The 19,608-nt window shown below is 48.5% G+C and overlaps 1 protein-coding gene across 3 annotated transcripts in view; it reads right to left on the minus strand.

The window, feature by feature from the left end:
* The window catches only part of Hrh2 (histamine receptor H2), a 60,242-nt gene extending 54,193 nt beyond the window's left edge, over nucleotides 1-6,049 (minus strand). Inside the window, exon 1 of one of the 3 annotated variants that reach the window (XR_008215749.1) lies at nucleotides 5,896-6,049. The gene's annotated coding sequence lies outside the window, so the exon portion shown is untranslated. The remainder of the gene's footprint in view (nucleotides 1-5,895) is intronic. The other 2 variants (XM_052728217.1, XM_052728216.1) reach the window with 2 other exon arrangements.
* Nucleotides 6,050-19,608: the final 13,559 nt, after the last annotated feature.

Below are 19,608 nucleotides of genomic sequence, written 5' to 3' on the forward strand. Positions count from 1 at the left end.
CACTGGGACAAGTATATATATGCACGCACAAGCACGCACATGCACGTGCACACACACCAAAACACGAATGTGAAAGCAGAAGGCCCAGTCAGAAAGAGGGAAGGGATTAGCGAGAGTGGGAAAGGAACCAGAGAGGGGGAAATGGGTGTGTGACTGTAATTGAAATACAGCGTGCACATGCATGGAAAAGTCATAATAAAACCCATTGTTATGCATAATTAATATCTGCTAGTAGAACATGAAACATTTGGCTCATTCAAACAAACAAACATCTTGTGGGCTGTGTGAAAGTCCCCTGGACAGACATGTGGTCTCTGCACGTCCTCCTGTGTCCTGCAGAGTCTGGAAGGCTCCCTGGCTGACATGTCCCTTTTCTAAATGCCCTTTCAGAGGTCATGATTGCTCGAGAGTTTCGCTTTGGATTGGGACCAGATTCATTGGCAGTAGTTTGGGGCAGACTGACGTTTTCCTCTACTAGAGTAGCAAGATAGCATATGTTTCTCTCTGGGCGTGGGAGCTGAGGCGAGAGATGCCTGACTCCAGCCATGGGCTTTCTCCTGGGTAATGAGTATTTTTGCTTCTGGAAACAACCCATAGTAGCTCTGCAGCTGAGCCTCCTGCTCTTGGCTGTGATGAGGCCTCAGTTTCCCCCGCACCTTCCCACCACACTGTCTGTTCTTCAGGTTCCCGGAAGGCTTCAATCATCCTTTGTTCTCTGCATTCTCCTTCCTGTTTCTCTGTCATCCAGATGCCTGGGTCTGAAGTACCCTGTCTGGCTTCCTTCATGCTCCATCTCCAAAACTCTGGAATGTTGTGTTCAGATGCCAGCTCCCATCAGTCTAGGCCTCCTCCTCAGCAGCAGAGACCCCGGGAGCCTGGCCTGTTCCCGCTGCTGCTGCTGTTGCTCTCCATTCCCATTCCTTCCTTTCCTTTTACCCATCCCCCCATGGTGATTTCACCTCCTGAGTAGCTTCTGAATTCCCTTCTCTGGCTGTGGTGTCTGGCCCTCATCACTGCTCAAGGTAAAGGTCGAGGGCCAGGGCATCCTCAGTGGGTACCAGGCCTGTGCCCTCCCAGTTCACCTTCTTCTTTGCTGCCTGGAGGAATGGCATTTTGGAAAATGCTAACCTGATTACGTCTGTGGGAACCTAGACTCCCATGTGGCTCCCACAGCCTACTCGGCAGTGAGGGGTCTAAGCCCTATGGACTTCTGTTCAACCCTTCCCACTCCACCCCCTGTGGACATCAAATGAAGCCTAGCTGTTCTAACTGCCCTAAGAATGCCCAGAAGCTCTGTAGCCCTGTGTCCCTGGACCTCCTCTGTTTCCACCTGGAATACCCAGCATTCTTTGCACTCCCATCACCTCAAGGCAGTTTTGGAAGTCTTTGGAGATGACTTCGTCTGAAGAGTGGGTGTTTGAGTCTCCAAGGGTGAGTGCCGCACATGGCCGAAGGGCTGCACTGTCCCCTGGCATCACCTGCTAAACAGGCATCCTTGGGCAGGTGCCACACTCACCATCTCTGTCTTCTGTGAAGTGCGCAGGGTCGGACACACGACAACCTTGGAGAGTTTCCTGAATGCCTCAATGAAAGAATGGCTAGCGCTGATGCTCAGAGGGGGGTTGGATGTTTGGAGGCCATTCTATCAGGAAGAGTGGGCAATTTTAGGGTTACCAGTGACCATGGCATTCAATTTTTTCTGGAGCTAGAAGTCCATATGATCACCCCTGCTGCTTTTTTTGAGGCTGGAAACCAGGCCAAAGTTCCCAAAATATGCTCCAGGAGAATGCTTCCATGAGTCTGGTAACAATTTGCCTTTCTGCTTGCTCCAATCCATGACCAACGTGGGCCTAGCTGGCCTTCCCTCCTTGTGGCCAGGCCCACACCTTCTTCACTACACTGTCAAATAAGGGTTGAGTTGGAAAACCCCTCTGAGATCAGCAGTGACAGGCCCCTGTGGGGTTTTTTTTTTTTTCAGATTAGTCACGTGAGACCCAGAGAGGAAAATCTACTTGCCCGGGATCACAGAGAGGGAGGAAATGAGTGTTCACACCTGAAGCAGTCCGTCAAGATTTTATCAGGTAGGAAAGAATGATCAGAGGAAAGTTTGAGATGTGCTAGGGAGTCTGGGCTAGCCTGGAGGTTGAGGTGCCAGGGATGGCCTCTACGGGGCTAGCCCTGGAGCAACATGGTTAGAGGAACATGGACAAAGGGCAAAGCAGAAAGAGGAAACATGAAAAGATTGGAGGGTGAGCTTGTTTTGAGGCTGGCAGAGAGAGGGGAGATACAGGCAAGGTCACGGGCTGCCTGGTGGACAGACATCTGTGGAGTTTGCAGTGTGGTCTAAGAAAAAGTGATGTGAGAAGGTTTATCTGAATGTTTAGACCGATACTGAATGGCAGGCACAAACGGATTCAGGGAAACTCAAATCAATGCACACTTTTGCTCCCACATACACACCCCACAGAAAGTATGTGTTTTTCCAAAAGGACCGTACCCAAGTGCTCACAGCAACACTATTCAAAACAGCCTTACAGTGGAAGCAACCCAACTTCCCATCAACTGGTAAAATAGAAGGTGGCACCCATACAATGGAATATTAGTCAGCTCTAAAAAGGCAGGCAGTACTGATGCATGTTCCAACAGGATGGACCACGAGAACATTTCACAAGGTAGAAGAAGCCAGTCACAAAAGGTCACATGGTGTGAGAGTATTTATCTGAGATGTCCAGAACAGAAAGGTCTATATATAGAGAGAAAGTAGATTAGTGGCTGGATCTGGGTGGGGAGTGGGTGAAGAGTGGAGGGGATAGTGACTGCTGAGGTGTACAGGTGTATTTTAGTGATGATGAAAGTGTTTTTAAAATTTGATAACTGTGGGACATACCAACACTAGTAATCTATATGATAGGTATGGGTGGGGTTTAGAGTACTTGCTTTCGAAACTCAGTGGGTATATTAAGTCTTTGACTTGTACTGTTTAAATGGGTAGATTTTATAGTATAAAATTTTAGAATTAAAAAAAAAAAGACCATCCTGGTTTCTGGAGGCATGGAGTGGAAGCGTGGGAGCCAGGCAGACACTGGATGGGAGAGGCCAGCACGCAAGGGGCACTTAGTGTCTATCTGCAGACATCTTGCACAGGCTGATCCTTGTTTAGGAGAGATCGCTTCCACCCCGGGGTTTGTGAACCCCAGCACCATCCACATTTGGGGCAGGGTCATTCTTTGCTGAAGGGCTGGGGGTGCACTGTGGATTATTCAGCAGTGTCCCTGGTCTCTACAGCTAGATGCCAGAGCATCCCTTCTGACATAGTGATATTCAAAAACTTGCAGTTGCTGAAAAGGTCCCCTGGAGTGCAAAATTGTCCTCAGTCAAGCACTACCTTCCTTGCTGGTGACTCTTGCAAAATCATTTGAGTATCTCACCCTGAGGTCTCCAGTTTCCCAAGTTTCCCAGCCTAGGCTCCCAGGATACTGTTCTCATTCTGTCTGTGCATTCCCTGTAGAGAAGGTGCCTTATGCTGGGTCTCTGGAATCCAGCACAGAGCTTATTACTTGTGGTCACTCAGGAGCCATTTTATAACCTGTGTGGGCCAGGGCATCGCTTCTCACAGGGCTATGGGATGGTTACTTAGTTATTGGAGAGCACACAGAGTATCAAGTGCTGTTGGCATTAGTAATTACAGTTCCTTCTGTCACTGGCAAGAAACATCCCTACTAGCTTTGTGCAGAGACTGGCGAGAAAAGGCAGGGTAGGTAGGTTCCATAGTCTCCATCTTCAGGGGTCCCTGGGGAGGTGCACACCCATAAGTATGAAGCACAGAAGAACCACACAGGCCAGTCTAAGGACTTTGGACCTACTTTTGAGCAGGGAGGTGACATTCTCAGATCTGTATTATCTAACTCACAGTGAGATAGAGGGTATATGAGTGCCCGTCCCTCAGATCTGTATTATCTAACTCACAGTGAGATAGAGGGTATATGAGTGCCCGTCCCTCAGATCTGTATTATCTAACTCACAGTGAGATAGAGGGTATATGAGAGCTGGGGATGGGTGGGGGTCAGACAGAAGATAGGAAACAAAAAGATGGCGACAACTCAATCAGGCAAACTCTGCTTTAGGGACACTGTCTACAGAGAACCGGGGAGCCACAGAGGTCTGTGTGCTGATTCCTGAAGTGGGTGCTCCTTGCACACAATCAGAAAAGCCCAAGGAACACCCCACCCCACCCCTGCCACCCCGGGCAAACATTCTTAACTGTCTTTTGATTCCCTCGCCCTCTTCCCCTAAGCTTTTGTCCAAATCTGGGGCCATGCCATACCTGTATCTGCAATGGCTCTTTTCATCCATTCGAAACTCTCTGTTTTTAGTAAATCATGTCAGCTCCTATTGTCAGACACTTAGACACTCTGATTTTTGATGATTATCTTGAGGATTGATAGAATCTTTGTTCTCATCCCCATCACTGCATGTGGATGTACTCTTGTTTTAAAACATTTCCGGCAAGGAACCTTTTTGGCCTGCCAAGACCCTTACCCCATTAGTAGAGATTTCCCCCCTCCCCCAAAGGATGAGCTAAATCCTTCAAATTGCAGCTTAATCCTGCTTCTACTTCCTTGGGGCGTTGGTGGACCACAGCTGGGTTTGCTTTCCCCATGGACATGACAGCTGGGAGGGGCTCCGGATCTTCTGGAGATGGTGTCTCTAAAAGGAGTGTTTGCCAGATTGAATCTGTCACCAGATTTCTGCCTTCTGTCTTGTCCCTCCAATTCTGATGTATCCTTCATTTCATGTCAGCTGGATAATACAGATCTGAGTTAACTCAGTTAGTGCAAATTAGTCCAGGACAGAGGGACTGTGCCTGCTTCAGAACCCAGGGGAGCCATCTAGGCTGACACTAAAGGGGAGGAGGTTGACTGGAACAGGGTGATACAGCGTGGAAAGGAGCGGGCTGCACAGGCCAGTCAGCCTGGTTTCAGCTTTCTGTGGGACTCTGAGTACTGACCTTTCTTCCTTCCTGACCCCTAAAGGCAATGCTTGGTAAGGGACTCTCACAGTCATCAGTCACCTCCAGCAAGTGTGTGTGGAACTACCCTTCCCACTACACACGGAACAAGCAGGGAACCATAGCTGATCAGGAGGGCACATGCTGGATGCCAGGCCCCGTGCCATGCATTTCATGGTCATATTTTACAGTCAGGGCCAGCATAGTACCAGCAGCATCACCCTGTAGGCAGAACGAGTGTTGCTCAGGAGGCCAAGGCCAGAGTCGAGGTCACTTCCCCTACCAGACAACAGCTACCAGATGTCCTGGATGGAGGAGTCCCTCCCAGTCTAGAGCAGGGGAGGCGCCTCGGTACCTTTTATAGGGCAGCACCCAGGAGGATGTAGGTAAGGAGGCCTGTTCTTGGGATACTAAAGAGCCTCCTTCTCGTTGGCTCCAGACTCTCCACTGGTGCTCAGTGATCCGAAAGTCTCTCCAAGCTCCCACACATACATCAGGGGAGCAACGCAACCGCCCAGACCGAGGGACAAAGCAAGCCTTTAGGTGCTAGTAGACTTTCAAATCCACCCTAGAGGGTAGGGGGTGTGTGAGGTTGCCCCGACACCCTTTGCTCCGCAGGATAGGACGGCAAACGGAGCTCTTAATGCCCCTTTGTGGTGGGTATGACCCTTGAGGGTTACCGGGAGAAAACTGAGGTAGAGGCGCCAGCTCAAGGTCAAGTGCTGTTTGCAGCGCAGCCTGAAGTCGAACTGGGCACGGGGTCACAATGCACCCCGAGAATTCTGGAGCAGGCAGCCAAAGCGGCCACGCCACAGCCTGGTCATCGCACCACCCACCCGCGTCCCCATCCCGAGAAGACGTCTCCCGGGAGGCGGCGGAAACCTTACCTTACCTGGTGCTGCTGCTGTGCGCTGCCAGCACCGGGTGGCTCAGGTCCGCGCGCCTGCACTGGCTGGGGCAGGATGGAGCTGGTGGCGTGCGCCTAACACCCACTTCCTCGTCCCCGCCCCCAGCTCGCTCCTCCTTATTCTGAAAGCCGCTCCTTCCCTCAGCATTTTCTCCCACGTTCATCCCCCTCCTCTCCCCTCTTTTTCCTCCCCTCTCCCTCCTCCCTCTCTCCCTCTTTTGCTCTCTCCCCCCTCCCCCTCTCTCTCCCTCCTTCCCTTTCTCTCTCTCTCTCTGCCCCCTTTCCGTCTCTGGACACTTTCTCCCTTGTCTCTGTCCTTCTTTTCACAGTGTCACCTATCAGTCCCCCCCCCCACCCCGCCTCCCGTTCCGCAACACACACACACAAACACACAATGGCTTCCTCCAGCCCATCTCTGTGCACCCTGATGGTGTGAGAGGGGATGGCCAGCTATGGCCACTCTGGCTTGAGAACTCTAAGGCAGAAATCAGACTAATCCTTCACCTGAGTTCCCAGGACCTGCCCACTCCAAGCTTGCAAAGTGTGAGAGAAGAGGCAATTTCGGGAGAAAATCCTGGAGGATCCTGGGACCTGGAAAGGCAGAGGCCTGAGAACTGAAATGGATAGAGCTCAGTCAGCCCAGGGTTCTGGGGGAATGGGTAGGGAGGGAGTGGAGCTTCCGGGGTGGGCAAATAAAGCCTGTCCAGACCGGAAGTCCCATCTCCTAGATGTGGAGCCAGTGCAGCCTAAGGTGGACTTCTGGCAGTAGAACGCGTCTGAAATCGTGCAGACCCGAACCTCTTACTTCCCTTTGCAAAACTTCTTCAGAAAACTCCCTTACACCGCAGATCCCCAAACATCCAGGGGCGGCTCAGCTGACCCCTGCCCTCCTCTGCTAGGCTGCTGCCCCTGGGCCTAGTACAGCCATCCTGCCGGCCTGCATCCCTCTACTGAGGTCCCGTGGTAAGCACTGGGCAAGTGTCTCCATTTGTAAGCCCACTTCCTTCTCTGTGACCCTAACGGGTCCCACTCACCTCAGAGAGGCGTGGGCAGCAAAGGAGAAAGCCTTGGCCAGGGCAGTGGAAATGAAGCAGGGTATGTTTTGTAGATCTTCTGCTCACTAGGGGTATATTTCCAAGTCCTCTTGTGCCAAACAATCTATCTCCAAAGTGGTGTTCTGGATGCTTCTCTTGTTGGCTTGTCCAGTTCATCTGTAAAAAGTGCAAGTTGGATCACGTGTCTCTACTGCTGGGCTTCCAACCTGCCCACACTTCCCTCTGTAGTCACGTTCAAATCCAGGCTTCTCCTGTTCCCAGTGATCTTCAGACTCGCCTCTCCATGATGAGTGAGGCCACTGTCCACACACATTTAGACTCCCTCTCAGCAAGACTGTGATGGCCTGTAACTTGTATGGGCACTAATGTGTTGGTGGAAATGGCTTTGGCTAGAACCTGCCCCGTCTCTTTTCTGTCTTCTGTAGGATGCCATTAGAGGAGTGTTCTAAAGAGGCTGTTTCCTTATCTGAGTGCCCAGGGAACAAGCACTATTAACAAGAGCTCAGCCTGTTGAAAGCCCTTATAATTTCTGAGGTCATCTGACTTCTTTTTTTTTAAAGTTGTTAATTTTTATTTTTATATGTATGAATGTTCTACCTGGATGTATGTCTTTATATCATGTGTGTACCTGATGTCCATGGAGACCAGAAGAGGGTATTAGATAGCCTGGAACCGGAGTTACAGATGGTTGTGAGCCACTGTGTGGGTGGTAGGACTCAAACTCAGGTCTTCAGGAAGAACAGCCAGTGCTCTTAACCGCTGAGTCAATTCTTTAGACCCAGGACATCTGATCTTGTTGGATGGTCATAGTCCCTTCAGTACTTACAGAGTCATAGGCACAGTCAGGCTGGCTCTAGCACCTGGTGGCTAGGAAGAATGGAAGTTTCAAAATGACCATGACAGTTTGGGCCAGGCTCCTGTGCAATGGGGGGTGTGGGGGGGGGGGGCTGGAGCATCCACCCTGCTCTAGGAATCTGGATCAAGGAGCTTTGCAGTCTGAGTTCTTCCTCCACAACCCCTGTGGTGCTCCAGCCACGGCACTGTGCAGATGTGTGTGACAACAGAGTCGGGGGGAGAGCGGTGCTCCAGCCACGGCACTGTGCAGATGTGTGGATGACAGAGTCGGGGGGAGAGCGGTGCTCCAGCCACAGCACTGCGCAGATGTGTGGACGACAGAGTTGGGGGGGAGAGCGGTGCTCCAGCCACAGCACTGCACAGATGTGTGTATGACAGAGTGAGGGAGAGCGGTGCTCCAGCCACGGCACTGCACAGATGTGTGTATGACAGAGTGAGGGAGAGCGGTGCTCCAGCCACAGCACTGCGCAGATGTGTGGACGACAGAGTTGGGGGGGAGAGCGGTGCTCCAGCCACAGCACTGCACAGATGTGTGTATGACAGAGTGAGGGAGAGCGGTGCTCCAGCCACGGCACTGTGCAGATGTGTGCCAGACAGAGTGGGGGGAGAGCGGTGCTCCAGCCATGGCACTGTGCAGATGTGTGCCAGACAGAGTGGGGGGAGAGCGGTGCTCCAGCCATGGCACTGCGCAGATGTGTGGACGACAGAGTTGGGGGAGAGCGTTGCTCCAGCCACGGCACTGTGCAGATGTGTGCCAGACAGAGTCGGGGGAGAGTGGTGCTCCAGCCACGGCACTATGCAGATGTGTGCCAGACAGAGTGGGGGGGAGAGCGGTGCTCCAGCCATGGCACTGTGCAGATATGTGCCAGACAGATTGGGGGAGAGCGGTGCTCCAGCCACGGCACTGTGCAGATGTGTGTGTGACAACAGAGTGGGGGGAGAGCGGTGCTCCAGCCACGGCACTGTGCAGATGTGTGCCAGACAGAGTGGGGGGGGAGAGCGGTGCTCCAGCCATGGCACTGTGCAGATGTGTGGATGACAGAGTGAGGGAGAGTGGTGCTCAGCTGGCCTAGAACTGTCAGGTGAAGGCAGAGCAAGCCCACGCAAGAGTGTCATAAGAACCACACCAACCAAAGAAAGAACAGTTCCTTGTTTTGGGCAAGTGTGCAGTGCTGTGCTTTGTCACACAGCAAGGAGTGACCGGCAGCCGGAGGGGACCAGTTCCTGTCTCTGAGGCCCTTTGCGAGCCTGTAAAAGCGGCACCATTGTCTGCTGCAAAGAGCTTGGGTGAGGCCCAGCTTAAGAGAAGAAAGGGAAGAGAAAATCAGGTGTGGTGTACAGACCTGTGATCCCAGCACTTGGGAGGCTGGGAGAGCAGGAGTTCAAGGTTGTCCTTGGCTCCAGAGAGAGTTCAAGGCCAGCCTGAATGACATGAAACCCTGTATCAAAAATAAATAAATAAATGAATAAATAAATAAGTAAATGGAGTATTAAATTCATTTATTTACTCAACACATGTCTACTGATGCCTGTTGGGCACTAATTCTGTGCCAGGATACAGCATTGCACGAGACAGACAAGGGTCTACTACACCACACAGAGACGGACATACCAGGTAGTTCCACTAAAGGGAATTTAAACAGGAAACAGGACTGAGAATATCTGGGACAACTGTGTTTACCATGCTTGGCATGTTTGGCATTGGAACTTAGCTGAGCACAGTAAGAGACGGTAGAACAGCGTCTACATGGGAAGAGCAGCAAGTACCTTGAGGTAGGAAGTGTGGCCTTGTTAAGGGATGGGAAGAAGACTGGCATGGCTGACCGTGTGCGGGACAGGGGTGCTGGTCAGAAATGGAGTTAATAAGTTGGGTGAACAGAGTTACCCTGCACGGGAGCAGGGTCACTGGAGGGTGGCAGGAGGGTGAAACTGCCTGTGCTGGGAAGCTGGTTACAATCTTCAGCTAGCCTCCCAACTGCATCTCCTTCCACTTCTGAAGCTCCTCAGCTCCATCCCGTATGGGGAGACCTTTGGAAGAGGCTAAACCTGTCAGTATAGGCCTCCTCGCTAACAAGAACCTCGTTCCCACTTTACAGGGGCTGTGGAGGCTGCCGTTGTCGCCAAGTCCCCCTTGATCTGAGGGTATAAACACCATCTTCTTCCGGCAAAGGGCACCGGAAGAAGCCTTTCATTCTGAGGAAACCCAAACCACTGTTGACAAAAATAGAAAGGAAAAAAAAGGTTTTTTCTTTGGAATACATAATCTCTGCTGAGTCTGACTGCTAGAAATTGAGAGAGAGACAGAGAGAGAGAAAGAGAGAGAGAGAGAGAAGGGGAGGGAGAAAAACAAACAAACAAACACAACAATTAAAATATTGAATAACACAGTATGGCTGATAACACTTAATGGAGCAGCCTGTGGAAAATTCCACTGAGAACCAGCTGGGTTTTGCCACTGGTTATTTCCTGTGGTGGCTTGGGGTTTGTGCAGGACTAAGAGTGCGGTTGGGAGTGGGCAGGACTTGCTGGTCATTATGCACTGCGAGTTTTGAGACATTGTGAGGATCTCAGCTCTGGGTGTCCTGGAGGAGTAGAGCCAATTCCTAACCCTGCAAGCTGCTGTGGGGTCCAGACCTGGCCATTTCCCAGCATCTCTACATTTTCACAGTGCTCAGTTCTGGCCCACAAGAAAGGAAGGAGCGCCATGTGTAAAGGGTTTGCATACTATGCTGGGTTCTTTGCACATATCATCTTGATTGATTCTCGTCGGAGCCCTGTAAGGTAAGTATTATTATTCCCTCCAAGCGGCAGACGAGAAAATGGAAGCTACAAATGTCTCCCCACTTCTCATTTCTTTAACTAGAGATGCATCCAGACATATCCCTACTGTTAGGTCAGAGGCTGTCCTAGCCCACTGTCTCTCTTGGTGAATCAGACTGTTCTGTGAAAAGTCAGGGTCGAGAGTGATTCAGTCTGGAGTGGAGAGGAAGCCCGGAGGTGACTTTTTAGAGCAGGTCAGCTCATGGATTGGGTGGGAGGGCTACTCCAAGAAATAGCTCAAAGTGCTATGGTTTCAGTGTTGTTTTTCTTCCCAATTGTGTGATGTGGGAGGTGGTGGGACCTTTAAGAGCTAAGACCTAGTGAGAGGTCCTTAGACTAGTTGGGAGTGGCCCTCTGAAGGGATTCTGGGATCTGAGTCTCATCCTACTTCCTGTTGGTAATGGCGATCTCTATTTCTGGCCCATGCTCCTGCCTAGTCTGCCTTGAGGTCTTTCCCAAAGCCAGGCACAGGGAGAACTGCCAACCAAGTCTCTTGTTTCTAAAAGCCCTATGGTGGAGCAGAGAGCCCTGAGTTCAAACCCTAGCATGCAAGCACGTGTGTGTGTGTGTGTGTGTGTGTGTGTGTGTGTGTGTGTTAGAGAGAGAGAGCACATGCTACATATACGTACAGGGAGAGGGAAGAGGGAAGGAGAGAGAGGGAGGGAAGAGGGAGGGAGAGAGAGAAGGGGAAGAGGGAGGGAGAGAGGAGGAGGGAGGGAGAGAGAGGGAGGGAGGGAGGGAGGAGTTTGGCTAGAACACGGATGTAGAATGCAGAAACAGTGGGATTGCTGAGGGGGGCTGAGAAGGTGCATTGTCTAAGATCCAAAAAGTGCTTGAAAATTATGTGGAGAGCTTGCACTTTGTCCTGGTGGCCGAAGAGAAGACACCTCTGAGAGATGGCAAGTAGGAGAAGGAAGAGACTAAGGCATCTTCTGATCATAAGGAACAAAAATGCTTCGAACTGGTTCAAGAATGTAGGCTGAGCGTGACAAGTGAGGGGATGAGAAGAAACCGCCTGGGCCTGGTACCACAGGAACCACAGAGTCATGATCTTTGGGCAACTTCTGAACCTCATTTCTGCATCTCCCAGCTGCCATCTTTTCCTCCTTCAGAAGACACATTCCTCTGGTTCCTGGTCCTCCAGAATTTTCACTTTCATGGTGTCTCTGCTTGGGCTTTGATGCTACATGACGTTAATTCTAGTCTCTTAATTATTCAAACCCGAGGACAAAACAATCTGAGGAAAGTGGCTTTGAAGCCCCAAGACCAAGGGAAGGAAGTGGCACTGCCAACAGCTGCCAGGGAGGCACCTGCAATATGTCGTAGCCACGCGAAGCAAGGGCTGCCATGGGGAGGGCGTGACCAGGCCAGGTTCAGAATACAGAATGGGCAGAATGTGCAGATTGGCTGCAGACCAAGGCATTTGTGTGAACATTCCTTTGGATGTTTCTGTGAGGGTTTTTGGGGTGAGATCTGAATGAAATCATTTGAGGAAAGCAGGTTGCCTTCCACATTGTGGGTGTATCTAGCTAATCAGTTGAAAACCTGAGTGAATTGAGAAGGGCTGATCTCTAAGCAAGAAGGAATTCTACCAACCAAAGATGGAGTCAAACTGGAGCACAAGCCTACCTGGGGCCTCAGCCCAGGGTCCTGGGTGTCAGAGTTGTCAGCCTCCAGACTTCTGTGCACTGATTTCTTCAAATCAACCTCTGGGGGCTGAAGAGATGGCCCAGTGGTTAGGAGCACTTGCTGATTTTCCAGAGGACTTGAGTTTGATTCCCAGCACCCCACATCAGGTTGCTCACAACTATGTAATTCCAGTCCAGTGCCAGGGATCTGATGCCTTCTTCTGGTCACTGTAGGTACCCCTGAACAAATAGAATACACCTACACAGACAAATACAAACACATAAATGAATGTTAAATGAGAATAATGATGATGATATCAGAAATCTCTGTCTATACCTACTATACACACATATACACATACAAATACAGATACACACACAGAGACATACAACGCAGACATACACACACATACAGACACACATAATGAGAGACACACATGCACATACTCACATACACACAAATAAAAGTTAAATGATAATGATGAGAAATCTGTCTCTACCTACTATACACACACAGACACACATATTTGCACAGATACACACACATAGACACACACACAGATACATAGACACACACACAGACACACATGCAGAGACACACTTACAGAGACACACCCACACACCTACATCCCCTCTTGGCTCCATTTCTCTGGAGAACATAGACTCACAGCAGAAGGGAGCAATTCACCATCTCCTAAGCCAAGCACGGGCCGAGAACATTTAGTGTTGGGCAGAGGAGGGGCAACTCCCACTGTCTGGCCAGGCCTGCAGACTCATGAGCTCAGAATATGGCAGAGCAGGTATGGGAATTATCCTGGGCTGAGCCTCTGGGAGCCTGACTGGGTTATTAATTAAGTCCAGTGAGGCAAAGAGTCTGGGATGAGGTCAGGAGATGGGAACAAGGCCCAGCCAAAGGACACTTGGAGCTTGTGTCTGGTCCAGGAAGGTGCTGAGAGCAACGGCGTGTACCACACGGACTTCCAACCCTCCTTACTTTGTCCTCCATTCATCTTAATTCCTGAAAAATCTGGTAATAGCTTCCCCAGCCTACACTGCAGCTGTCAATTGTCATGTGACCCCACTCTGGTTAATGAGACAAAGGGTGGGGAACTCCTTCTCAGTGTAGGAAAATCAGACAGAAGGAATACCTTCTTCCTTCACCTTGGCTGCCTGTCCCATCATCTCCTTCGAAACCACCATGGAGGCAGCCGGGTTTGACTCAGAGGGAAAGACCCTAAGAACTGAGGAGAAATGGACACAGAACCCAGATGTCGTAGGGCTCAAAAACAAGCCTTGGTGTTCTACTGGAGTCTTTCCTCCTGTGCGACACAATCATCTGCCATCAGGCAGTTGTGTGGTTCTCTGCAGGACACCTTAGTCAGTGGTCATAGCAATAAAGCAAGCAGAATGTAGGGTGGGTCTATGTGACCGTAATGGTGTTGTTAACTTTCCTTCATAGCAGAAGTGGGGACAGATTGCCCCAGGACACAGCAGTCCCGATTCCCCTCAGCCTTAGCTGAGCAAGTCTAGTGTATAGAGGGGTGGAGAGCTGACCTCAGCAGGGACTCTTCAGTGGTTCAACACCAAGGTAAGCTAAGCCAGGAACTTCCTGGTGGGGTAGCTGCTTCTTAACCAGCCATGTTTCTGTAAGTAACTCAGTAAACTCACTGGTTACCAAACTGGACCTGAACGTTGACTCTTTTTATTTATTCTTTAATTGGTCTGCTTCCCAATCTGGGATTTTTTTGTATCTTCCCAAGAAAAGTCAGCACCACTTGGGAGTAGCTACTTTGCAACATTTTGCATGTGGGCTGATGAAATGACTCCTGGTTAAGGCATTGTGAGTCTGCTTCTGTTACTTACAAGTGAACATATCCCAACTCCAGAATACATGACTATGTGGAAAGTGTGGCTCCACCTCAAGTCAATGCCTAGTCTAAAGTATGGTGACTCGGTTCTCCTGTTAAGATTCTCTTCGGTTCCATCTTCTGCCTGATCTCCTACCAGTCTTAAATAGTGCCTTGCTTGAATGTCAAGGTCAGGGTTGCAGGCCAGATCACATGCCCTCCTCTGAGCTCCCCTAGCTGTGGACATTTGTTTTTAAAGCGCATGTCCCATGGTTTTGTCAGGGCAACTTGCCCACACGATGCGTGTTCTGAGCGGTCAAGAAGAAAGGAGGAGGCAGCGAGTCAGTCTCTCTCAGTATACTTCCACCTGTGTGTCAGGGCCCAGGCCTAACACAAGGCTATGCCTAGCTTGAAGGAAGGCTGGCAAAGGGACAAGTCACCTTGCCAGCCTCTGTGAGGAGGATAGAGAGAAGAAAGCCAGGGATGGGAGTGTTCCTTTTGACACAAAGGTTGGAATATTTTATTGAGTTATTTGATTAAAAAGTTCTCTCTCTCTCTCTCTCTCTCTCTCTCTCTCTCTCTCTCTCTCTCTCTCTCTCTCTGTGTGTGTGTGTGTGTATGTGTGTGTGTGTGTACACATAGGTGGAGGTCAGAGGACAACTTTCAGAAATCAATTATCTTCTTCTACCATGTGGGTCCCAGGGACTGGACTAGGTCATAGGCTTAGTGACAAATGCCTTTATTTCCTGATCCTGAATTCTTAGATTAAAAAAATAGTTATTCACTTGCCCATTGTGTGTCTGTGTGAGTGTGCACATATGTCAGTGTGAGTGTATGCACATGATGTACACACTGTACTTGTGCTCGGGGGACTGAAGAGGGGTCAAGTGCTCTCTTCTGTCACTCATACTTCTTTGAGGCAGGGTCTCTCCCTGAACCTGGAAGTCAGAGAGCCCGGCAATGCACTTACCTCTGCTCTCCTCAGAGCTGGGCTCACAGATGTGCGTGGATGTCTGGCTTCTTACATGTGTGCTGGGATCTGAACTAGTCCACATGGCTGCCCAGCAAGGCTTTTTAACCACTGAGCCATCTTTCTGGCCCCAAACCTTTTGACATTTTATTTATTAAAGCTATAGTATTACTTTTTAAGTAGAAGTACTTACTTTTTAAAGGCAATAAGCTTGTAAACAATTAAAACATAGGTATTACAAAATGAATCTCTTGAACTCTTCAGAGGTCTTATGAACTGTTGAACAAATTCCGGAATTTCATCTTATACATTAAACATTTTAGTCATTTATTTATAAAAATGGAGTCATATCACATATTCTACATTCTGCTTTAAGGTAAGAATGACATTTTCTTGTATTTTATACAAATAGATACAACTTTGCTTTTTAAGGTAATAGAATGGTTTTTGTATCAGTTAACTATTGCTGTGTAACAAATTGCCACAATTAGTGGCCTTTTATTATCTCACAATTTCTGTGGGTCAGGAATCTGCTCATGACCTAGTTGGGGGTCTTCATTTCTGGTCCTCTTATTCAGCTGTAACGAAAGTGTCTGGCAGGATTGGATCCTCTTCTGAGAGCTTCACAGGGCCAGATCTTCCTGTCTTACTTACATAGCTATTGATAAAATCCAGTTATGTTTGGATTACTGCGCTGAGACGGGTGTAGCACGAATCTTAAAAGGTCTTATTAATAAAAACAAACTCAGGGCCAGGTATTGGCGTGAGTGCTGGATCAGAGGAGCAGAACAAGCCACAGCCACCTCACCTTGGCAATTCCTCAGCTGATCCTGTTTCCTCAGAGTGGAAGCCTCTGGGTCCTCATCTAAATGGGTCTCAGCTGAACTGCTGCTAAAAGCCTAAAAGCTTAACCAGGCTCTAGTTCCTTGTCCTCATGCCTAAAATACCTTTCTGCTTCCTGCCATCACTTCCTAGGATTAAAGGCTCTTGTTACCATGCCTGGCTGTTTCCAGTGTGGCTTTGAACTCACAGAGGTCTAGATGGATCTCTGCCTCCGGAATGCTAGGATTAAAGGTGTGTGTGCCACCATTTTCTGGCCTCTGTATCTAGTGGCTGTTCTGTTCTCTGACCCCAGATAAGTTTATTAGGGTGCACAAGATTTGGGGGAACACAATATCACCACAGACGGGCAGAGGAACTGGCCTCAGATCTTTTTCATGTAGCCTTTCTCAATATGGCAGCTTGCTTCACCCAAGCCAGCAAAGCAGAGAATCTGTTAGCAAGATAGAAGTTACAGTTTGTCGTCAACTCACACAAGTGATGTTCACTTATGTTGAGACATCCTATGGGTTAGAAGCAAGTTATGGGTCCTGCCCACATTCAAAGTAATGGTTTGACAGGAAGTCTAATCACTAGGAACTAGGGACCATGGGGTGTTGTTGCTTTTTTTTTTTAACTCTTTATTCTTTTACTCTTTGGTCTTTTGGGGGCCAACCACCCAGCTCCCAAATAAATCACACATGAAGGCTTATTCTTTCTTATGAATGCCTGGCCTTAGCTTGGCTTGTTTCTTGCCAGCTTTTCTTCAATTATCCCATCTACCTTTTTCCTCTGGGCTTTTACCTTTCTCTATTTCTCTATTTCTTTTCTTTCCTTCTTATTCCATGTCTGGCTGAGTGTCTGACCCCTTCTTTTCTCTATCCTTGATCTCTCCTCCCAGATTTCTCCTTCCATTTATTCTCTCTGCCTGCCAGCCCCGCCTATCCTTTCCTGCCTCAGTATTAGCTGTTCAGCTCTTTGTTAGACTATCAGGTGTTTTAGACAGGCAAAGTATCACAGCTTCACAGAGTTAAACAAATGCAACATAAAAGAATGCAACACATCTTTGCATCATTAAACAAATGTTCCACAGCATAAACAAATGTAACACATCTTAAAATAATATTCTGCAACAAAGGGACCACCGTCTGCCGTAGTGTCTGTCACGGTGTCCCACTTGTTCATTCTTTTGCAGATGAACACCCAGGCTGTTGATAGTTTTCACATCAGTGTAAATGTCATCATCCTGGCAATTGTACCTTCCGGAATGGGCTCAAGATTTTCTTGGGAAAATACCTGAAAGTTGAATTTCTCATTCTAAGGCAAACTGATTCACTACCAAGCATTATATCAAAGGTATAACAGATGTATGAGCTCAACAGCACTGTGAATATGGACTCCCTACTACACACTAATACTGAGCGTTTAATCATCTGACCAATACTTTTTCAGTGTGATAGGTGATAGCTGGTGTCTCTGTGTTTTAGTCTTCAACTGTGTTTCAGTAAGATTGAATACATTGTTTTGCTTTATCAGCTGCTTATCTGTGTTAGGACATAAGCATAAGAATCCATTTGAACCAGCCTAAGTATTAAAATGAAAACCATTGCTTTTCCAGAGAAGACAGAGCAGCTTCCTGAACCAGTAGTTGCTTTTCCTTGTGTCTATCTCAGCATCTGGAAGTCACCCCATTCATTGTCCACACTCTGGGGACCCAGGAAACCTCACTTCTTCCCCTCAGCTCTTCTGCTCTGTTTGCTTTCTTTATTGACTGTCCTTACTCAGAGTAAGGATCCTCAGAACTTCCATGTGGACGCTAATATAGAATGTATCTATCACAAAAACAGGTGTGTATGAAGTCAAATGTCATGATGCAATCTCTTCCCTTGGCCCCTTCTTTCAGATAACTGACAATTAAACTTTTGATATGTATCTTCTAAGTTTTTTTAAAAAAACCCTTTCCCTACGTGTCGTGATGATGATGAGATGAAAGAAGATGGTGATAAGGAGGACAGTGCTTCAGCTGACGGTAGTAACGGTGTCCGTGATGGTGGCATCCACATAATGAGCATGTGCTGAACTGCTGCAGTGTTTTAATAGTATAGCATGTTTTCATACTACTTAGAATCTTGGTTAGGAAAGGACTTTTTGTTTATCATGACTGAGCCTCTGAATATGCTGAGAAAAGTTGTTCTCAATCCAAATTATAAAACTTTTTACTGGAGATGGCTCAGTGGCTGGTAGCATTCACCACTCTTGAGGAAGACTCAGGTTCAGTCACCAGTTCCAGAAGATGTGATGCCCTCTTCTGGCCTCTATAAGCACTGCACACATGGAGCACATACATTCATGCAGACAAATATGCACATAAAATCAATAAAATCTTAAAAAAACCTTTAACTTTTTATTTCCCCCTACTACCTTTATGGTGACCCTGAAGTTGGACACACTTGGCCCCTTCCCCTCCACTTTCTAGCCACATCATGTTTGTGGGTTCATGTCTAATTTGTAGAGGGGAACTGTCAGGGTTTGGAGTCTGGAGTGCTGGGGAGTGCAAGGTGTTACACATGCAAACCACTTCAATGCTTTGGGCTGCTGTCTCCTGAGAAGCATTTTTCCCTGTCTTCTTCGCCCTGGAAGCACACCATTTAAACCCTCCCATCTGCAGCACATTGCAGAAGAGGGGAGCTTAAATAGCCATTGAAAGAATGAATGGGGAATGTGAGCTCCCTTTCTATGTTTCTTTCTTGGACATTTTCCTGGTTACTTTTGTACATTTTTTTTCACCCAACTTAATTTTAATTGCTGTGTCAAGATCTTCTTCCAAGTGCTAATGTTCTTTATTGGCATTGCAACAAATTAATGGGACAATTTCAGGAGAACTGGCCACCAAGAATACGATCATTTGCTCTGTACATCTTTTGTGAGGAAGCTGCATTAAGTTCGTGTCTGCTGTTTCTCTTGCTCTTTAGGAACAAGCCTCATCTCCATCACAAAGACAAGACTCTAAAGGATCTCAGCCAGGTTCTCTCTGGTACTGGCAGTTAGGAGCACTTGGCTCTGGAACCCAGCAGACCCTGGCATGAATCCACTTAATCTGGGTGTGACCTTGAGAAATCGCCTTGTCACTCTGAGTCTCAGTCTCTGGTGTCTGTGTGTTGTACAGCCTTCCTAACTGTGACGTTAGAGGTAATGCTTTTCCGGGACTGACCGCCCGGCCCGGTACTGCCTGGTATGGTAGAATTAGACAGCAATGCTTTCCATTAGGGTTATTTCCTGATATTACAGACATAAATACTTTATAACTGTAAGCAGTGCACTACCGTGCTAGGTCTTTTATCATCACTACTACAAAAATACCCCTGACTCTCCACCCTCCACCTCCGTTCTTTGGTGATTAGGAGACTGGAGCATCTGCTGTACACCTGTTGCTGTGTCCCCAGGTTAACAACCGTTACTTAAAGGTGATGTTGATACTGAGGGTGGAGATGTGGGAAAGAATAATAAATTCTGTCCTGCCGAAGATCGGATGGAGGCAGGGTGAGAGGGCAGGGCCTCTTGGAAGGGATGAACTATGGGTAAAGGGAAGAAGGGCTTTTAGAAGGAAAGCGGAGAAAGGTATTGATGTGGAAGGGAAGAGGTCCCCAAATGTGAGGAACATTTGGAAGGGAAATCCCCACCCCTCCCAAACCCCTGACT

Source organism: Peromyscus californicus, unplaced genomic scaffold (genome assembly GCF_007827085.1).
Source record: "Peromyscus californicus insignis strain IS unplaced genomic scaffold, ASM782708v3 Scaffold_8__1_contigs__length_139910024, whole genome shotgun sequence".
Lineage (NCBI taxonomy): Eukaryota > Metazoa > Chordata > Mammalia > Rodentia > Cricetidae > Peromyscus > Peromyscus californicus.